Source organism: Humulus lupulus, chromosome 3 (assembly GCF_963169125.1).
Source record: "Humulus lupulus chromosome 3, drHumLupu1.1, whole genome shotgun sequence".
Classification (NCBI taxonomy): domain Eukaryota; kingdom Viridiplantae; phylum Streptophyta; class Magnoliopsida; order Rosales; family Cannabaceae; genus Humulus; species Humulus lupulus.
In genome coordinates, this window is record NC_084795.1 from 111,141,808 (window position 1) to 111,160,866 (window position 19,059).

Genomic DNA, 19,059 nt, shown 5'->3' on the forward strand with positions numbered 1-19,059 from the left:
AGGGGCACTGTAGTAGTAGACACCACCCTGGCTTTTAGGTCGGCCATTTTTGAGGAGTATGGGACCAACCTTAGGTCGTGGCCTTCCCTTCTGGAGGGTGTAGTCGCTAAGGGGCTTAGGCAGTATGTAGAGGAGTCCATTCCTGAGGCGGATCTGGACCCAGAGCCCCCTCTCATTCGTGAAGTTATAAACCTAGACTCCCCCATAGAAGCTCCACGGCCGGAGGTCATGGCAATAGATTCCCCCTCTAGCTCAGAGGGTAGGACCTTTTCAATACACCCTTAGACTTTTCTTGTGATCTAAGTATTCTTACATGTATACTAACGCTCCCTTATTTTTATTTCAGGCGAAGAGATGGCACAGAACAAAGACAACGTCCTGTGGTCCATCTTCCAGGGGGGGAATCCTCCCTCCGGGTCGTCCGGGCCATTGGTCAAGAAACTCTGGCTGACCAAGAAGGCTCCTCCTCCCAGGACCACCTCCAAGTCTCCCGCTAAGGGGAGGGGCCAGGTCCCTGCCACCGCAGAGAACATGCCCCCGCCTCCCCCGTGACCTCCGGTCCCTACTCGAGAAGTGGAGGCACCAACTGGAACCCCGCCAGCTCCCACTCCCACCGTGTGCATCCTGGTTAACACTCAGGCCCTGGAGAAAGTCCCTGAGGCCTTCCGAGGGACGATTTACGAGACCGCGAACTATACGGTGGATCATTACTACAATGCCACTCCGAGGGACTTGCGAGATATCGAGACGAGGAGCCCCGAGAACGTTATGGAGTCTTCACTTGGGATGACCCTCATGGTAAGTTTACTTAGTTAACTTAGCTAACTCTCTTTGCTTTCTCTATAGCACATGCCTTATTATCTTTGCCTTTGCAGGTGGCTTTGGCTCTACACCGCAACATAGCTCGGTCCAGGGCTAGGTTTGAAGAGATCAAGGGCGAGTTCCAGACTGCTCAGGCCGTTCTCGTGTCTACACAACAGCAAGAGCGAGATGCCAAGGCTATCCTGACGGTTGTCAAGGAAAGCGAAAAGGGCATGCAAGTCGCTTTGGCCGCTGCAAAGGCCGATCTGGAGGCGATCCAGGCTAAGCAACTGGAGGCCGAGTCTACACAGGTCGCCTTGGTTGCCACAAAGGTTGAGCTTAAGGAGGCCAAGGCCGCCCTTGTGGCAGAGAGGGCATCTTCCAGCTCCTCCATGGAGGCCATGCTTTATCATTGCTGGGCCTTCAACCGGGATGGCGATTTTTCCTTCCTGGCGCCGGAGGTGTGGGAGCCCTTCCTCGAGAAGTTCAAGGCTCGTCTTCAACAGGAGGCGCCCTTTGAGACTTGGGAGACTTCCGCTGTAGGCGAGCAGGAGACCGAAGGGGTGACCTCATCGGAGCGGCCCGGGGGCGCCTAGGACTTGTTCTTTCTCTTCTCTTTTATTTTTATTTACTTGTAATCTTTTACCATGAGGTTTTTCCTCCTCGAGACAATTGGTTTCCCCGAATTTCATTTTATTCTATTTTTATTATTATTGTTTTTCATTTTCAGCGCATTTGGTAAAAACTTAGTTCGCGTTAGTTCTTTATTGATATCTCGTGCTTTTTAAGAAAAACATTTATTAACCAATTTGAATCAACTTCTAAGTTTTAGGACCTGGTTGTATCCAGGACATTGATTTTAGAAACTTAGTTCACGTTAATTCTTTATTGATATCTCATGCTTTTTAAGAAAAACATCGATTAACCAATTTGAATCAACTTCTAAGTTTTAGGACCGGGTTGTATCCAGGACATTGATTTTAGAAACTTAGTTCGCGTTAATTCTTTATTGACATCTCATGCTTTTTAAGAAAAACATCGATTAATCAATTTGAATCAACTTCTAAGTTTTAGGACCTGGTTGTATCTAGGATATTGATTTTAGAAACTTAGTTCACGTTAATTCTTTATTGGTATCTCGTGCTTTTTAAGAAAAACATTGATTAACCAATTTGAATCAACTTCTAAGTTTTAGGACCTGGTTGTATCCAGGATATATATGCCCCCCAAGTAACCAGGAAAGGACCTTTCGTGGTTACTTGGAACGTGCTCTTTTAACATTACGCTCACAAAAATATACAATGATACGAAGAAACTATCTCATTATTTAATAAAACAAGGTGGCTTTTCTAACTAAGCCTTACAAAAGTATTACTGATAATATTTCTTCAGGTGTATAGCATTCCAAGTTCGTGGGACTACTTCTCCATTAAGCCGAGCTAGCTTAAAGGTTCCTTCTTTCACAACCTCTATTATTTGATAGGGTCCTTCCCAGTTTGGCCCAAACACTCCGTCCTTGGGATTCTTACTGGCTAAGAAGACTCTTCTGAGCACCAGGTCACCTACGCTAAAGATGCGTTTCTTGACCTTTGAGTTGAAATAATGAGTGATCTTCTGTTGATAATATGCGAGCTGCAGCTGCGAAGCTTCTCGTTTTTCATCAATTAGGTCGAGGGATGCGCAGAACAATTTGATCAAATGCCCGGACTCTATGCAAGGCTATCTTTGTTTCGATAGGAAGGACGGCCTCACTCCTGAAAGGCAAGGAGAAAGGAGTGTGACTTGTCAAAGTTTGGTGCGAGGTCCGATATGCCCACAGCACCTGGGGGAGCTGTTCGGGCCAAACTCCCTTGGCTTCATCTAACCTCTTCTTAAGGCTCGCTTTCAGTGTCTCGTTCACAGCCTCGACCTGCCCATTAGCCTGGGGGCAGGCCACGGAGGAGAAGCTTTTAACTATGACGTGCCTCTCGCAGAATTCGGTGAAGAGGTCGCTATCGAACTGTGTTCCGTTATCCGACACGATCTTCTTTGGCAGCCCGAATCGGCAGACAATATTCTTGACCACGAAGTCGAGGACCCTCTTTGAAGTAATCGTCACCAGGGCTTCTGCCTCTGCCCATTTTGTGAAGTAGTCTATAGCCACCGCAACATAGCGAACTCCTCCCTTTCCCGTGGGAAGGGCACCAACTAAATCAATCCCCCAGACCGCGAACGGCCATGGGGATGAGATCATCTTTAGCTCGACTGGAGGGGCTCGGGCGACCGTGGCGAACCGCTGGCACCTGTCATAATTTTTGACATAAGAGATCGAGTCCTTCGATAAAGTGGGCCAATAATACCCTTGCCTCAACACCTTCAAGGCCAGGTTTTTCCCCCTAGCGTGATCTCCACAAAATCCCTATTGCACCTCCTACAAAATGGTTCTCGCTTCACCTGGCAGAACACACCGCAAAAGACGTAAAGAGAGGCCACGCCGGTACAATGTCTCGTCTATAATTATATACCTTAGAGCCTGGTAAAGTCCCCTCCTTGTGTCGTTTCGCTCCTCGGGTAACTTCCCTGTTGTGAGGTACTCGATTATGGAAGTCATCCAGTTCGCCCTGGTGTCGATCATCTCGATCTCCGCCCCGGCTTCCTCTATGCTTGGTCTTTCCAAGAATTCTATCTGTACCAGGCCCAAAGTTTTGGCCTCCCCGGAGGTGGTGAGCTTTGCCAGGGCGTCAGCATTGGCATTCTGCTCCTGAGGTATCTGTTCAATTAAGTCGTGCTCAAATGCGGATAGCTCCTTCTTTACCTTGGCCAGGTAAGCAACCATCTTGGTTCCCCACGCTTGGTATTCTCCTAATACTTGTTTTACCACGAGTTGGGAATCGTTGTAGCACTGGACGGAGCTGGCCTTCAGATCTTGGGCCACCCTTAGTCCAGCCAACAAAGCTTCGTATTCGGCCTCGTTGTTGGATGCTTTGAATCTGAATCGCACGCGGAGTGGAAACGATGCCCTTCCGAGGATATGAAGATGACTCCAGCTCTAGATCCATTCTCGTTAGACGAGCCATCTACAAAGACTTTCCACGAGGCTCGAACCGGTTCTTCCACTGGTTCTTCTTGGAATCCCATGCACTCTGCCACAAAATCAGCCATAGCTTGGCTTTTCATTCCAGTTCGCGGCACGTACAGTATCTCAAATTGGCTGAGCTCGATAGCCCATTTCAACAAACGCCCTGATGCCTCAGGTTTCTGCAAAACCTGCCTTAAAGGTTGATCGGTTATGACGTGGATTGAATGGGACTGGAAATACGACTTGAGCTTTCGGGAGGTCGTAATAAGGCAGAAAGCCATTTTCTCCATCAACTAGTATCGGGATTCAGCTCCGAGAAGCCTCTTGCTTATGTAATAGACTGGCTTCTGAGACCGATCTTCTTCCCGGACTAGTACTGCGCTAGTTGCATCTTCCGTGACAGCCAGGTAAAGGAAAAGAGGCTCTCCTGCTGTTGGTTTGGACAACATGGGCAGCTCGGCAAAATGTGCTTTCAGGTCGAGGAAGGCACGTTTGCATTCTTCGGTCCACTCGAATTTTTTATTTCCCTGGAGCACGTTGTAGAATGGCAAACACTTGTCTGTAGATTTGGAAATGAACCGATTAAGGGCTGCCACCCTTCCTGTCACACTTTGGACGTCTTTTTGCGACCGGGGTGATGGCATCTCGAGTAACGACCTGATTTTATGGGGGTTCGCCTCTATTCTTCTGGTGTTGACTATGAAACCCATAAACTTTCCTGACGCAACCCCGAAAGTGCACTTTTGAGGATTTAGTCTCATACCATACTCTCTTAAAATCTTAAAACATTCCTTCAGATCGGAGACATGGTTATCGGAAATTTTTTACTTGACCAACATGTCGTCAGCATACACTTCCATGTTTTTCCCGATCTGATTGGTAAACATCCTATTGACTAACCTCTGGTATGTGGCTCCTGTATTTCAGCCCGAAGGCCATGACCTTGTAGCAATAAACGTTAATTGGGGTCATGAAGGTAGTGTGTTCCTGGTCTGCCAGGTTCATGGTGATCTGGTTATAGCCCGAGTATGCATCCATAAAAGACATGAGCTTGTGCCCCGTCGTGGCATCTACCAATTGATCAATCCTTGGCAAAGGGAAGCAATATTTAGGGCGGGCTTTATTTAGATCGGAAAAGTCGATGCAGGTTTACCACTTCCCGATGGGCTTTGGGACCAACATAGGATTGGCGACCCAGATCGGGTACTTCGCCTCGCGAATAATGTCGTACTTCAAGAGCCTGGCTACTTCCTCCTCTAGGGCCTCAGCTCGGGTCGTGCCCAGGTGCCTTTGTTTTTGGGACTTCGTCGGCACGTTCTTATCCAAGTTGAGGGTGTGCATGATGACGCCTGGGCTGATCCCTATCATGTCCTTATGGGACCAGGCGAACACATCTAGATTCTCTCATAGAAATATCAGCAGCTCCGTCTTCCTTCTACTACACAGGTTTTTTCCGAGCTTCACCACCTTCGAGGGGTCTTATGGGTCGATGCTCATCTCCTCAAGCTCTTCGATGGCCTTGAGCTTGGATCTATCCTCGCCTATCCTGGGGTTGATATCATCATTCAAGATGATACCCTCCCCATTGGCATTCTGAGGTTTTTCTATCTCTGGAGTAAGTCCTACTTCCTGAGATTCCTCGTCCCCGCCCTGAACGTTCATCATTTGCTGCCCGGGTCATGACATTCCCTTAATGGAAATGCTATAGCATTCCCTGGAAGCGAGTTGATCACCTCGGACCATGCATATCCCCATGGAGGATGGGAATTTGACTGCGAGATGGCGGATGGAGGTTATAGCCTCAAATGCTATCAACGTAGGCCGACCCAGAATAGCATTGTAGGCGGCGGGACAATCGATGACTATGAATTGGAGGAGCTTAGAGACAGTTTGGGGCCCCTCTCCCAAGGTAATTACCAGCTCAATTGTTCCTATCACTGCCGACCCTTCTTCGGAAAATCCATACAGCATCATGGAGGTGGCCTCCAACTAGGTGACAGATAACCCCATCTTCTCCAGTGTAGACCAGAACAGTAGGTTCACCGAACTCCCATTATCGACCAGTATCCTCCTAAATCTCTGGTTGGCGAGCTGGGTGGTTATGACCAAAGGATTGTTATGGGGGAACTGGGTGTGACTAGCATCCTCCTCGGTAAAGATGATCGGTTGCCTCTCCAGTCGTTGCTGTTTGGGTAGATGTTGCTCCACGACGAATTCCACTCCGTTATGAGCCTTCAATTCATTGACACATCTCTTCTGGGTACCTATGCTCGTGCCAGCCAAATGGGGGCCACTGGAGATTGTGGATATCTCTCCCCCTATCATAGGAGGAGGGGTATCCTGATTTATCCGGGGCCCGGGCTGATTTATCGAAGCTTCTGGGGTCAGCTGACTGGTGGAAACACTGTTCCGTGCATACTGAGCCAAAGGTCTGGCCCTGATGGGTGTCTCGATCTCATCCTTTAAATGCCTACAATCATCAGTGTTGTGGCCAATGTCATTGTGGAATCGACAGAACTTGGAAGGGTCCCTCTTGGCCTTCTGGTGCTTCAAAGGCTCCGGTTTCTTCCAGGGGAGGCGGGCAGAGTTGGCTAGGAAAATGTGTTCCCTAGTGTTTGTGAGCTCGGTATAAGTCGTGTAGACTGGCTTAAATTTTTCCAAGGGCTTGTTCTTCTTTGGACCGTGCTGGCCGCCCTCGTTGCTCCCTTTTCTCTTGCCTCCACCTCCTTGGTTATTCTGTGTAACAGTTTGAGCTGTTTTCACGACATCTGTTCCCACTCCAACAAGTTGATCAGGGGCTTGGCTGGTTCCCACGACCGACGCTCGCGCCTCTTCCAAGTTTATCCATCCCTGGGCCTTGTTCAGGAATTCATCTACGGTGCTGACACCTTTTCTCTGTATCTCTTTCCATAGTCCGGCTCCAACGAGGATTCTAGTCCTCAAGGCCATAAGCTTGGAACTATCGTCTGCGTCCCTCGCTCGAGCCACGACATTTACGAACCTGCTCAGATAAGCTTTCAAGGGTTCCTCAGGCTGCTGCTTCACGTTTTCCAGGGTGTCGGCTTTGACACGGGCAGCTTGAGAAGCTCGGAATGCCCTCTTGAAGTCAGCAGAAAACATTTTTCCACGAGCTGATGGACTGCTTTTTACACTGCTTGAACTATTGCCTGGCCGGCCCAGTCAAGGTGGAAGGAAATATCAAACACCTTAGCTCGTGGCCGATGTTGTGGGCCATCATCAGGGTGTTGAATATACCCAAATTATTCGACGAGTCTCTATCTCCATCGAACTTACACAAGTGGGGCATCCGGAAACCCAGTGGATACGTCGTGGCTACTATGCTGGGGGTGAAGAGCTCGAGTTCGTCCCCAAGTCATATTCGTCTTTTTCCTTGTCTGACAAGAGCTTCTTCATTAGCTCCTCCATCTGAGTTAAACGCTCTAGGGTTTGGTCCTTACTTCCTTGGTTGTTCTGGGGTTGTTCAACAGCTCCAGTTCCATAGTAAGAGTTAGGCGGGTTATTGTCCCTCCAAGCTTGAGCTTGGTTAGGTGGGACACTCCCACTGTCACGTACTTCCAAAAGACCATCCCCTCGGTGAGCATGATTACCATTTTTAGCCAGATCTCCCCTCTTTGAGTTGAGGTGATCTCGAAGGTCGGCCCTCGGGGTGGGCCGAGGGCTTTGCGCCGAACTCAAGCGATTGCGCAAGTCTTCACCAGACCTGCCACTTCGGTGGCTCCCGGTCCAGTAACTCTCGTTTGAAAAACTCGGAGCCCGCTGCTGAGGGTGAGAATCCGGGACTTCCCCGCGCGCTCGGCTGCGATGGGAGGGACCGGCGGAAGGAGGATTTCTCCTGCTGCTCCCATGAGGCGGAATGTACCGAACTGGATGGGGAGGAGATGGGTATCTTATTGGGGACGGGGGATGCCTAACTGGTGACGCGATCATAGTCCCGTCTGGGCAGATCAAGTTAGGTCACAGTCGCTCCACTCTATCATCCCCCGCATCCTGCGCTTGGCGGTCTGACCGTGGTGCAGGATGGCTGGTCGAAGCAGGCTGTCTTCGCGAGCCCTCCCCAGATCTCCTCTGCGAGCTGCCTCAGGCCCTTCTAGGTGCGTTCGATGGTGGAACCGAGCTAGGAGTTGAGGTTCGAAATGATCGGCTGAATTGCTGATTGGCCCTAGGAAACTCCTCAAACACAGTTTCCTAGTGGTGGTGTGATGTGGGGGTAGAACTCGGAGTCGAGGCTCTGACTGATCGACTGGGCCTGGACCGGTTATCCCGGCGGGACTTATGAGTCCCACTTTGCCTCTTTCCGACGTTAGCGTCGGTTGTAAGAGGGGGTAACCGGGCCAAGACTTCTTCGATTTGCTTGTTTACTCTTGACAGCTAACTCCTCAACTGTATGTTCTCCATTTCTATCACCGTGAGGAAATCCGGGTTCGGATTTGGCAGCCGGGGTGCCGAACTCCCGGTGTCGCCCTGACCCATAGGCTGCTTTCCCAGTCGCTGCTGGATCTCAGGGTTTTGTTCATCGGATATGGCGACATGTTGGGCCTCCTGCCCATCATGTTGATCCGCCTCATTACCATGTCTCGAACGAGTAACCACCATGATCAGGTTTTTGCGATAGCACCAATCTAAATCCTCTCAATGAAAGCACCAAACTGTTGACGCGGTTCTTCGCCAACTAATAATTATACGAATAAACATGATGGATTAGTGCTAATTAGTGAACCATAATATGAAAATAGTTTACTTCTAGACTTGGGAAATTAATAACATGGGAAGGTGATCACTCCTTTGTTTTTAGGTGGTTTGAAGGTTAAAATCCCTCTAGTCCACCAGTCGATATTATTGATATCTCTTGACTATTCCTTACAGAGTGTTTCTTTACAAAAAATATGCCAACCCCTTGCAATGCCCAGGGTCTTGGTATTTATAGGGAGAGGGTACCTGGGCTGGCAAAGGGGGTCATCCCGTGATCTCTTTACCTTTCACGTCATCTCTGTGATACTGGTGATTAATTCCTAAAACCTGACAGGGTAGTGTGGTCTAATCAATAGGTAAGGAGGGTTAATGGGCCGCATGGCCCAAGCCAGTCGTGGGATGTCCGAATACACACGTTTATACTACGTGCCCGAGAATTCAGAAATGGAATAGACACGTGATGTCTAATATATGCACGTTTACATTGCGTGGTTATCTTTACAAGGGTTTGGGTGTCAGACTTGAGCCGCACCACGAGCTTGATGCAGCACCAGCTCGTGATATCCATACCGCTGACCCGCTGCCTTTGAGTGAACTGCTAACTCTCTAATCAACTCGGACTGGACAGGTGGAAACCCGTAATAACAGCTCCGGGCGGATGATTTACACGTGGCGGATCGAATTAGGCCCTTTTCCAGCTCGTCGATAGCTCGCAGATATTTAGGGCGTACAATATTCTATCCCAACTCACAACATCTGGAATGCCACAGCAAAATGGTGTTTCGAAAAGAAGAAACAAGACCTTGTTGGACATGGCCAGGTCTATGTTAATCTACTCTTTACTTCCTTTCTCATTCTGGGTATATGCACTTCAAACGGCGACTTACATTTTGAATGTGAACCCATCTAAGACCATAAGCAAAATGTCACTGGAAGAATGGAATGGAAACAAGCCTAGTTTGCTCCATTTCTGCAATTGCTGTCCTGCTCATGTTCTTAAACCTAAATTAGGGAAACTTAATTCAAGGCCTGAAGTATGCATTTTTGTGGGCTATGCTCCGGAAACAAGAGGTGGTTACTTCTATAGTCCGAAGGACCAAAAGGTATTTGTTTCTACAAATGCGACCTTCCTTGAACACAACAATATGAATAACTATAAACCTCAGAGCAAAGTAGTATTGGAGGAACTCACATCTGATAACATTCCATCACTTTCATCGTCATCATTAAATGATAAACGACAATGCAAGGAAACCACTATTCCTAAAAAGGAAACCCCAGTGCATCGTCGTAGTGGGAGGATTCTGAGACAATCTGTTCGTTACGAACATGAGGCACATGTCCTTGTTTCTAATACAGACAAGGACGATCCATTAACCTTCAAAGAGACTATGGATGATTCTGAAAAGGATAAATGGCAAGAAACCATGAACCATGAAATGGAATCCATGTATTCCAATTTTTTTTGGGAACTTGTAGACCCACCTAAAGATGTCAGGCCCATTGGGTGTAAATGGATATACAAGAAGAAAAGAGGTGTAGATTTGAATGATGGGACTTTCAAAGCAAGGCTAGTAGCCAAAGGTTACACTCAAAGAGAAGGTATTGATTATGAAGAAACTTTTTCTCCTGTGGACATGCTGAAATCCATTTGCATCCTATTATCCATAGTTGCCATGTATGATTATGAGATATGGCAGATGGACGTCAAGACAACCTTCCTTAATGGCTATCTTGATGAAAGTATCTATATGGTACAACCAAAAGGATTCATTAAGAATGGGGAAGATGAAAAGGTGTGCAAGTCGCTAAAATCCATTTATTGATTAAAGGAAGCATCTAGATCTTAGAATATCACCTTTGATGAAACAATTAAAGCATATGGCTTCAAATAGAATGTCAATGAAGCATGTGTAGATAAATATATCAATGGAAAAGTGATGGTTTCTTAGTTCTTTATGTGGATGGCATTCTCCTCGTTGGCAATGACGTAGAGACACTGTCAAACGTAAAGAAGTGATTAGCTGAAAAGTTCCAAATGAAAGATTTGGGCGAGGTGAGTTATGTTCGAGGAATCCAGATCCTAAGGGATAGGAAGAACAAGCTCTTGACACTTTCTTAAGCTAATTATATAGATAAAGTGCTTGAAAGGTTCTCTATGGAGAATTCCAAGAAATGTCCGTTACCGACCAACATGGAATTACTCTTTCTAAAGAGCAATGTCCAAAGACACCTTAGGAGAAAAAGGACAAGAGAAAGTATCCCTATGCTTCAGTAGTTGGGAGTCTTATGTATGCTATGTTGTGTACTAGGCCTAACATATACTATGTAGTAGGGATTGTGAGTCGTTATCAATCAAATCCAGGTATGGAACACTAGATTTCAGTAAAGAACATTCTCAAGTATGTAAGGAGAACGAGAGACTATATGCTTGTATATTAAGCGGTTGAGTTAAACCATACTGGATACACTGATTCTGATTTCCAATCAGACAAAGACAGTTGTAAGTCGACACTAGGTCAGTATTCACTCTTGGTGGAGGGGCTGTATTATGGAGAAGTATTAAACAATCAAGTATTGCATATTTAACCATGGAAGCCAAGTATATAGCGGCTTGTGAAGCAGCTAAAGAAGAGGTTTGGTTGAGGAAGTTCTACACTAGTCTGGAAGTAGTTCTAGATTTGGATAAGGCATTAATCCTATATTATGACAATAGTGGAGCAGTAGCTAATTCCAAGGAACCTAGAAGCCATAAGAGAGGAAAGCATATAGATAGGAAATACCATCTGGTTAGAGAGATTGTGCACAATCTGGTTAGAGAGATTGTGCATAGCATCGGAACAGAGCCTGGCAGACCTGTTTACCAAGACATCCTGCATAGTCGTTTATGGGTCATGTATGCTACATGGGATTAATAGAGATGCCTCACTTGCTTTGAGGGAAATTGGAAGATTGTTAGGATTAATGCCCTAAAAGCATGTAAAGACATTTTATTGAATTAAATAAAGGTACAATTTTATTATGTTTGAATGTTATAATTAGTGTTTGAATTAATTATATAATAATATAAACAAAATTCCTTATTCATTCATGAGAATATGATCTTGTATTAGTACGAGTGAATTAAGATCATAAATAATGAATGATATAGTCATTAACATATTAAAGTAAGGAATCTTTAATGAATGGCTACTAGTGCGGTTTACTGAGCATACGTGATGCAAGTGATCTAGAATCGGATTACTGATGTGGATAGACATCTTACTAAAGGTGTTGTATATAATAGAGATTATATATGACAGGACCGATGAGAATTAATTATCTATATAAACTTGACGTTTAACATTAAAATTTAATTCTTATTAAAATTAAATGAGTTATAACTGGTCATTTTAATTTAAATAAAATAAAGATTAATTAATTAGGTTGGTTATCTTTATAAAAGTGAAAGAGAGATACTTTCAGGAATAAGTTGTTTTAAACAATTAAAAAGTTTAAACTGTCAGACTCTTTCTCTGAAAAGAAAGCGATAGTTTTCCCTAAACCTGAAAAACTATCTAATACATCTTATCTCAATCAAACCTCTAGATCTCATGTGTTGAGTACATCTAGAGAGTCTTAAATCAACATTTTGAATCCTACGTGCCCACACACGTCCTTGTGTGTTTGAGGATTAGTCTGGAAGATCAATGTATGAGCTTTCAAAATCTGGATTGGAAGATTGTTGATTTATACAAAAAGATTCATGGATACTTGATAGGCTTCAAGAGGTAATCTCTAATCTATTTGTATGTAATTTAATATATCTATATATGTATGATCCTGGCTGCTAGTGATAAAATTATTAAAAACCAATTTTGTTGCATATCTATGATTTACACTTTTAATACCAACACAGTCTTCCTCAATTTTCAAGTGCTTTAGAAACTCTTCCAAAGAAGTCTCTTAATTCATATGAAGGGTTTTCTTCCTATATCCCCTCTATGATGGATGCAACTTGGTCATGTTGCCACCAGCAAGGAATGGCTCTGCCAATATAATTTTGAGGGTAGAAAGGTTGTTTACAATGATTTGTAACTCATGGATTTAGGGGAGGAGAGGTTTAAAATAAAATAAAATAAAACTTGAGTTCCATATATTGAGTAATAAGATACTTTTTAGTACCTTCCTCATCAGATTTGTATTTGTTTTCTACGGCCTCCCATATATCTTTGGTGGACTTGGAGTTGGTGTAGAGGTTGTATATATGGTCCAAGAGGGCATTGAGGATGTGACCTTGACAAATTTGCTCAACTTCTTTGCGCTTCTTCCATCGTGAGGAAGAATATCACAAATTAGATAATAGAGAACATGAATATTAGGGAAAAGTGAAATTACACCACCAATATAATATGAGTCTACAAAAAATTCCAATCGACAGAGTCCAACAAAAGAGAAGAGAAAAGAAGTGAAAACCATAGATGTAAAACAAACCCTTTGTTTTATTGAAAGCTTCAAACCTTATGTAGATTACCATTTGAATCTTCTATGTTGATGGAGAATTAAAACCAAGGTTTATACATGAGATGTATCATTGTCCAAATATCCTATTTCCTAGCCCTCTATGGATACTTGAGGCTTTCTCTAGTAGGAAAGGGAATTGAGATTGAGCAAACCTTTTTAATTCAAAAGACAACCAATTTATTTATGAATCTCTTGGCGAAAACTTGTGATCTTTGAAAGTTAGACAGATAGAGAGTGGCTAGAGAGAGAGTTGGGAAATGTGATCAAGACCTCACAACTCTAGAAAAAACCTTTAAATTGTGTAGGCACTGTCATTAAGTCTCACCAATAAGATTAGAGCTTTTAAACACATCAAAAAAATAGGAAAAAATGTAACTTGTATGAAACAGGTTGCCTATCTTTCGGCGATATGTCACCTCTTAGGCAATGTGTCACCTATAGATAGGCGATATATCACCTGTTATGTAATCTCATTTTTTAAAACATCAAGGGATGTGTTGCCTCTCTAAGTGATTGTCCCACTGGCTCAAAAATGGTAAACACCTCAAAATGTTTCCAAACTTTTTAGGCCCCTTAGATATATCAATGTAATACTTTAGACCGAAAATTATAATTTTTAAATGCCTACAACAAAAAGTAAAATTTTACATTACCATTATGTGAAATTGTTAAGGTTTTACATTTGACTTTGTATTATAACCGATCCCAATAGGTTGCACAAGAAGAGAGGACCCTGAAGCCCATATCCAACTCAAAGACTTGCAAAAATTGTATGCAAATCGGTCACACAAGACGTACATGCAAAACACCTCCAGTTATAGATCAACCAACACCTATAGTTCTAGCAAAAGGATAAGGCAACCACTTCTGCCATACAAAACACAAGTTAAGCTCAAGGAAATTGAGGGAGAGATGTCATGGTGGCATTCTTCGTGCAACAGTTTAGGTTAAATTTTTTGACTATTTATACATTGGCTCAACATGATCTTTTTTGTATCTATTTTTTAACCACTTATTTATTGTAGGACATGAAACAATATGAGGAGTTCACCGAAGTTGAATTGCCCCCAGATTTGTTCCAAACTCAGCCAACACAGTGAAGACACTACTTTGTTAGTTTAGGCCTGAAGTTGGTTTTTGTTTTGAAAAATTGGTCTTTTTTTAAATACACACAGTGGTTGTATCTTGGCTTAAATTGACTTAACACTCTTATAGTGTCTTATACCAAAAATGTATTTTGGTTACTACACATTTTGAAGTTTGTAAGCAACACAAATGTATTTTACTTATTATCAAGTTTACCAACTTACAAACTGAACAATGTAGTATTTTATTTATTTAATGAATGTATGGTTGATGAATACTAGTGTATATTAAAACTCATACTAGTACAATTGACAAGTGATACTAGGAATGTCAATAGGGCAGGTTGACCCGTCCCACAACAAAACCTTCCCTGCGAAACAACTCGCCTAGTTTAATAAATGGGGTGGGGTAGGTCAAACACAATGGGGCAGCGAGTCAACCGGCTCGCTCCATTGACCTGCTTTTTTTTTTTTATAGTGGAAACAAAATAAAATTTCTTAAGCTGTCAAACAACTATCATCCTCCAAAACAATAGCCCTCAAAAGAAAATTCAAAACCAACAAAAAAATATAATTCTCAACCTTCATAAAAGCATATTCTAATGCCAACCTTCACTTCTTTTCATAATCTAATTGTCCCAAAAAAGTTGGTTCTACGCATGACTAACAATAAAATAAGTGAGTTGCAAAAAAAAAAAACAAAATAAGTCACTAAATAGAAAAAACTACTAAGACTTTTTAAACATCTAAGTATCAAAGCCGTGTTTATGCTATGGGCTTTGATTTTTTTTAAATATAAATAAGTATATGGGTCGGGTCACGAGGTGGGTCTGGTCTAACATACCCCACCCAGTTTAATGTGGGGAAAAATCAACCCACTTTATTTAATGACCGACCTCGTTTAATGCAGGGAAAACCCACCCCATTAGGGGCGGGGCATCGCGGAGTCTCGCCCCGCCACCCCATATTGCCAACCCTAAGTAATACTTTGCAAACCAAATTTAGATTAATTTTATATGACATTAAAGACAAGCACAATAAGGTCTTCTAAAAAGGCACTATCAGGATACAAATTATTATTAGATCTTCGTTATCATACACAAAACTAAACACATCAAGAACAACCATATTATTGCAAAAATGTTGAACAATAATTTCCCGGCATCGACATTTGCTTCAAAGGTTTGCAATTTTCATATCAAATTTATATCATATCGTAATGAACTTTCTTCTTGCTATCTTTCTTCTTTCTGAATTGGGGTGCACAAAACAGTCAGTTAGCCGATGAACCGGGCCAACTCAAATCAAAACCGACTCAACCTAGCCCCTTTACTTTTTTAATAAATAAATATATATATATATAAATAGTGTTAATATTATATGTACAATATATTTTAAGGGCCTTTCTTTAGTCCCTCTGTTGGATTCGAAGGACTAAGTCCTTCTATTTTCAGTTGTTAGAACACTAATGGACGGCAGGATTAAGGTGTTTCATTGAGAATATATTAAAATACACATATACCCTTTCATACTTCTTAGCAAATGGCTACCATCTATTACATTTAATTTTTTTTATCTGATTATTTTAATTAAGAACGTTTAATTCTTGTGTAATCTTGGGTTTGGGGTAAAAGAGTTTTCGTAGAATCTGATATTTATGTTATCTCTCCCTCCCCATTACTTTATTTCGTCGGCCTAGTTCGTCTGCTTGGGTGGGTTGGTTGAGTCTCTCAAGTTTTTAAGTTAAATTTGTTGAAGAGTAGGTCGATTGGTGAGGTTAATTGGTGGCGCAGGTTGGGTCCATTGATTTTCATTTTTGAAAATGTGGTGGGTTTCATTCCTGGCTTTTCGTTGTGGGTAATTTTGTTTTTGTTTGTTTGTTTTTTTTTTAATGGGTGGATTGGAGCTGAAACAAAAATGGCTGCAAGGATGGTATGGGCTTGAGGGGCTGCCTCATACCTTAGAATCTGGCTTCAAAAGGCTTTGCTTGTGGTAGGTCAATCCCATTTCTTATTTTCAATCTTTCTTGTTTTTGTTACTCTGTTCTTCAGTTATGTTGTTGAGCTGATCATCACCAAAGTTTTCTTCTATATATGATAATGTATATAGAGATATATGTTTACATATATTTGTGAATGAAATATTAAGGTGTGTGATGGTGATCTTTGAGAGGATGATTGTTGATGGGGTTTGTCGATATCAGCGGAGTTTTGAGTCTATTATGTTTGTTCGTCAAAATGTTTTGACCATTTCATATATACAAATGTATATTTTTTTCATGGTGGGGTTTAATTCTTGATTCAGGAAATATCCAACATTTTAATTCAAGGTTTCTTACACATTTGTTATAAATTTCGTTATTTTGGGTATCTTTTCCTAGAAATGAAGTTGTATAATATTCTTGTTGTCGATATGTTTGTTGGATATTTTTTTAGTCGATTATTGTGTTTTAAGTTGAATAAAGTACTATAAAAGCTACAATTACTAATGAGATTGTCACCCGTGTTATAGTGTTTCATGTTTTGATTAACATCAATTTATTTTATGGTCATTTGGATGCATAATTTGATCGTTTACATCTGCAATGTACCTATATGCTTTATTGCTGTTTGAGACTTCGATATCATAATTTGTTTGGTTCTCATTGTTTAAGGAAATAATATACAGAGAAATTTTATCTCAATGAGTTATTCACATTAAGATGAAGATTCAAAATATCGAATAACTAATATTATTTTTGACATTGAAAAATAGCACTAGCATAAATTAGTCATATAAACATATGTTCTTACTGTAATTTGATTTCACCACTTATTCTTTTTTTCTTTTCTTTTTGGCAACATATATATTTCTGGCATGGAGGTTTCTTTAAAAAAAAAAAGTCAAATTGGCAGAATTTTTTTTTTTTTTTGCTATGTCCTTTGTTGGTTACTGCTATCATGTGTGTGTGGGTGTGTATATATTGTTGGGAATGCTGAAGTTTTGAAAGGGATACCAAATTCCAGGCAATATTGGGAGGCTATTATATGTCGAATAGTTAATTTTTGGGGACTAGAGGATTGTAAAATGCTATCTAAATTTTTCAGTTACTAGATTTTGTTGTTTTTAACTTACTTATCTAATTTCTGTGATGCAGTTGTGAAGGATTTTAAGTTAGCTGACTCCCATGAAGGGGTAACTTGGACGAAAATTGGGCTACTGTAGGCATAACCTATCATGCTCAAGATCATTTAGGTGATGTTCTGTATGTTGAATTGGCAGAAGTAGGAGCTTATGTAACACAGGGCGAAAGAAAATAATTTAAATACTCTTATTTAAAACCAATTATGATTCAGTCTTGTATTCTCTCATGCTCTATTTTTCTGACAAATGAGCAATTCTCAATACCATAGGTGATTTGCTATCAATTGCTCAGTAGCTATTTTGTTCCTATAATTGCAAACCATTCGTCCTTTAGTCCAAGTGAGGTTTGCCTGAATTTTGTAGAAAACAAAGATATCCACAACATAATTGGAATCGATGTTGTCTTGTGTAACATAGAGATATCCAAGTACCAACAGTATAATCATCTTCCAGTTAATAGTGTAGTGAAGATTAAAGCTCAAAAAAATGCTACCACTTTTGCTATTGTCAAAGCAGGTTTTCTTCATTTCCAATTTTTAAAATTTGTATAGAATTTTGTTTGTGGGTATTTTGTACCATAGGTCAGGTTTATTTGTTGGCATATTCTATTTTGAAGAGACTTAATTAATGTCGTTCAAAGGTAGTGTGTGATAAAACTATAACATGTATTTTGTCAACTTTCATTATACAAAATGTCAAATGTATGTATTTTTGTCACATTAGTATGTCATCTTGTTGTTGCAACATAGTGTTAATAAGTACTTACATATAATATTATTACCATGTCTATAAATATATAGCTCTTATAGAAAATCAAGACCATATCTCAAACATTATAAATCAAGGAAATACACAAAAAAATTGATAAAAAATTTCTAAATCAAAATTAAAATAAAAAAAAAATCAACTTATTGGTTCGAATAGTTTTCACGGTAATAGGTCTTATGTTGCCGTAAAAGGTGGTTAGAAAATTTATAAATGAATAAAAAGATGATACAAAAATATTTATTTTTTAAATTGGATTTTTTTTATTACGTTTTAATTTTAGATTTTAAGTTTTAAGTTGAGAATTAAAATGATACATTTAAAAAAAAATACTTTAACCTAAACTATAGAATGTTCTTATTTAGGTCAAAAGGCTATGAACAACACCCCTCGATATAGAAGCTTACGCTAACCTTAGCTAATAATTTAGAGTATTTTAGACCTAATCAATGGTCAGATTATCACACGTGGTGTTCTTAGATCAACAATCATACTTATAAAGAATGTTATTGTTGGCTTTTGTGGTCAAAAGGCTTCGATTAGTGTCGATCGCTGCCAATCTCACCCTGATGAAGTAGTATATGGTAGTCTTGGTTGATTATGGGGTATTTTAAATCCAATTTGTAAATCCTATAATTGACATTTTTATAGAAACATCTTTTTCTTAAAAGATAAATTGGTTGTTTCCCTTTATTATAATTTTTGGAAATCCACTTTCCCATTTTGTGAATTTTGGATAATTGTGAGCTTCCTTATTTAGCTTATATTGTCCCATTTTGTTTATAAAGGGAAGATTAATATTGCAAATATTCAGTACTTACCCAAAGTTGTTTCTGGTTTATTTGCTTATATATTTTCGTGCAGCTCAAGAATTACAAACAGGAAACTGGTTCCTTAACATCATTAATTGTTGTTTCCTTTTTGAGCTTGTTTTTTATCCGACACAGGTCTGAGCTGTCCCCACCAATATCGTATCTGTCGGATCAGCATCTTCTAAAAAAGACAACTCTTCAT

The 19,059-nt window shown here is 41.2% G+C and overlaps 1 long non-coding RNA gene across 1 annotated transcript; it reads left to right on the forward strand.

Moving 5' to 3' along the window:
• Nucleotides 1-15,237: 15,237 nt before the first annotated feature.
• LOC133823064 (uncharacterized) lies at nt 15,238-17,923 on the forward strand. The gene is made up of 2 exons (XR_009888125.1): nt 15,238-16,149; nt 17,294-17,923. It is a non-coding gene; the product is annotated as an uncharacterized LOC133823064 (long non-coding RNA).
• Nucleotides 17,924-19,059: the final 1,136 nt, after the last annotated feature.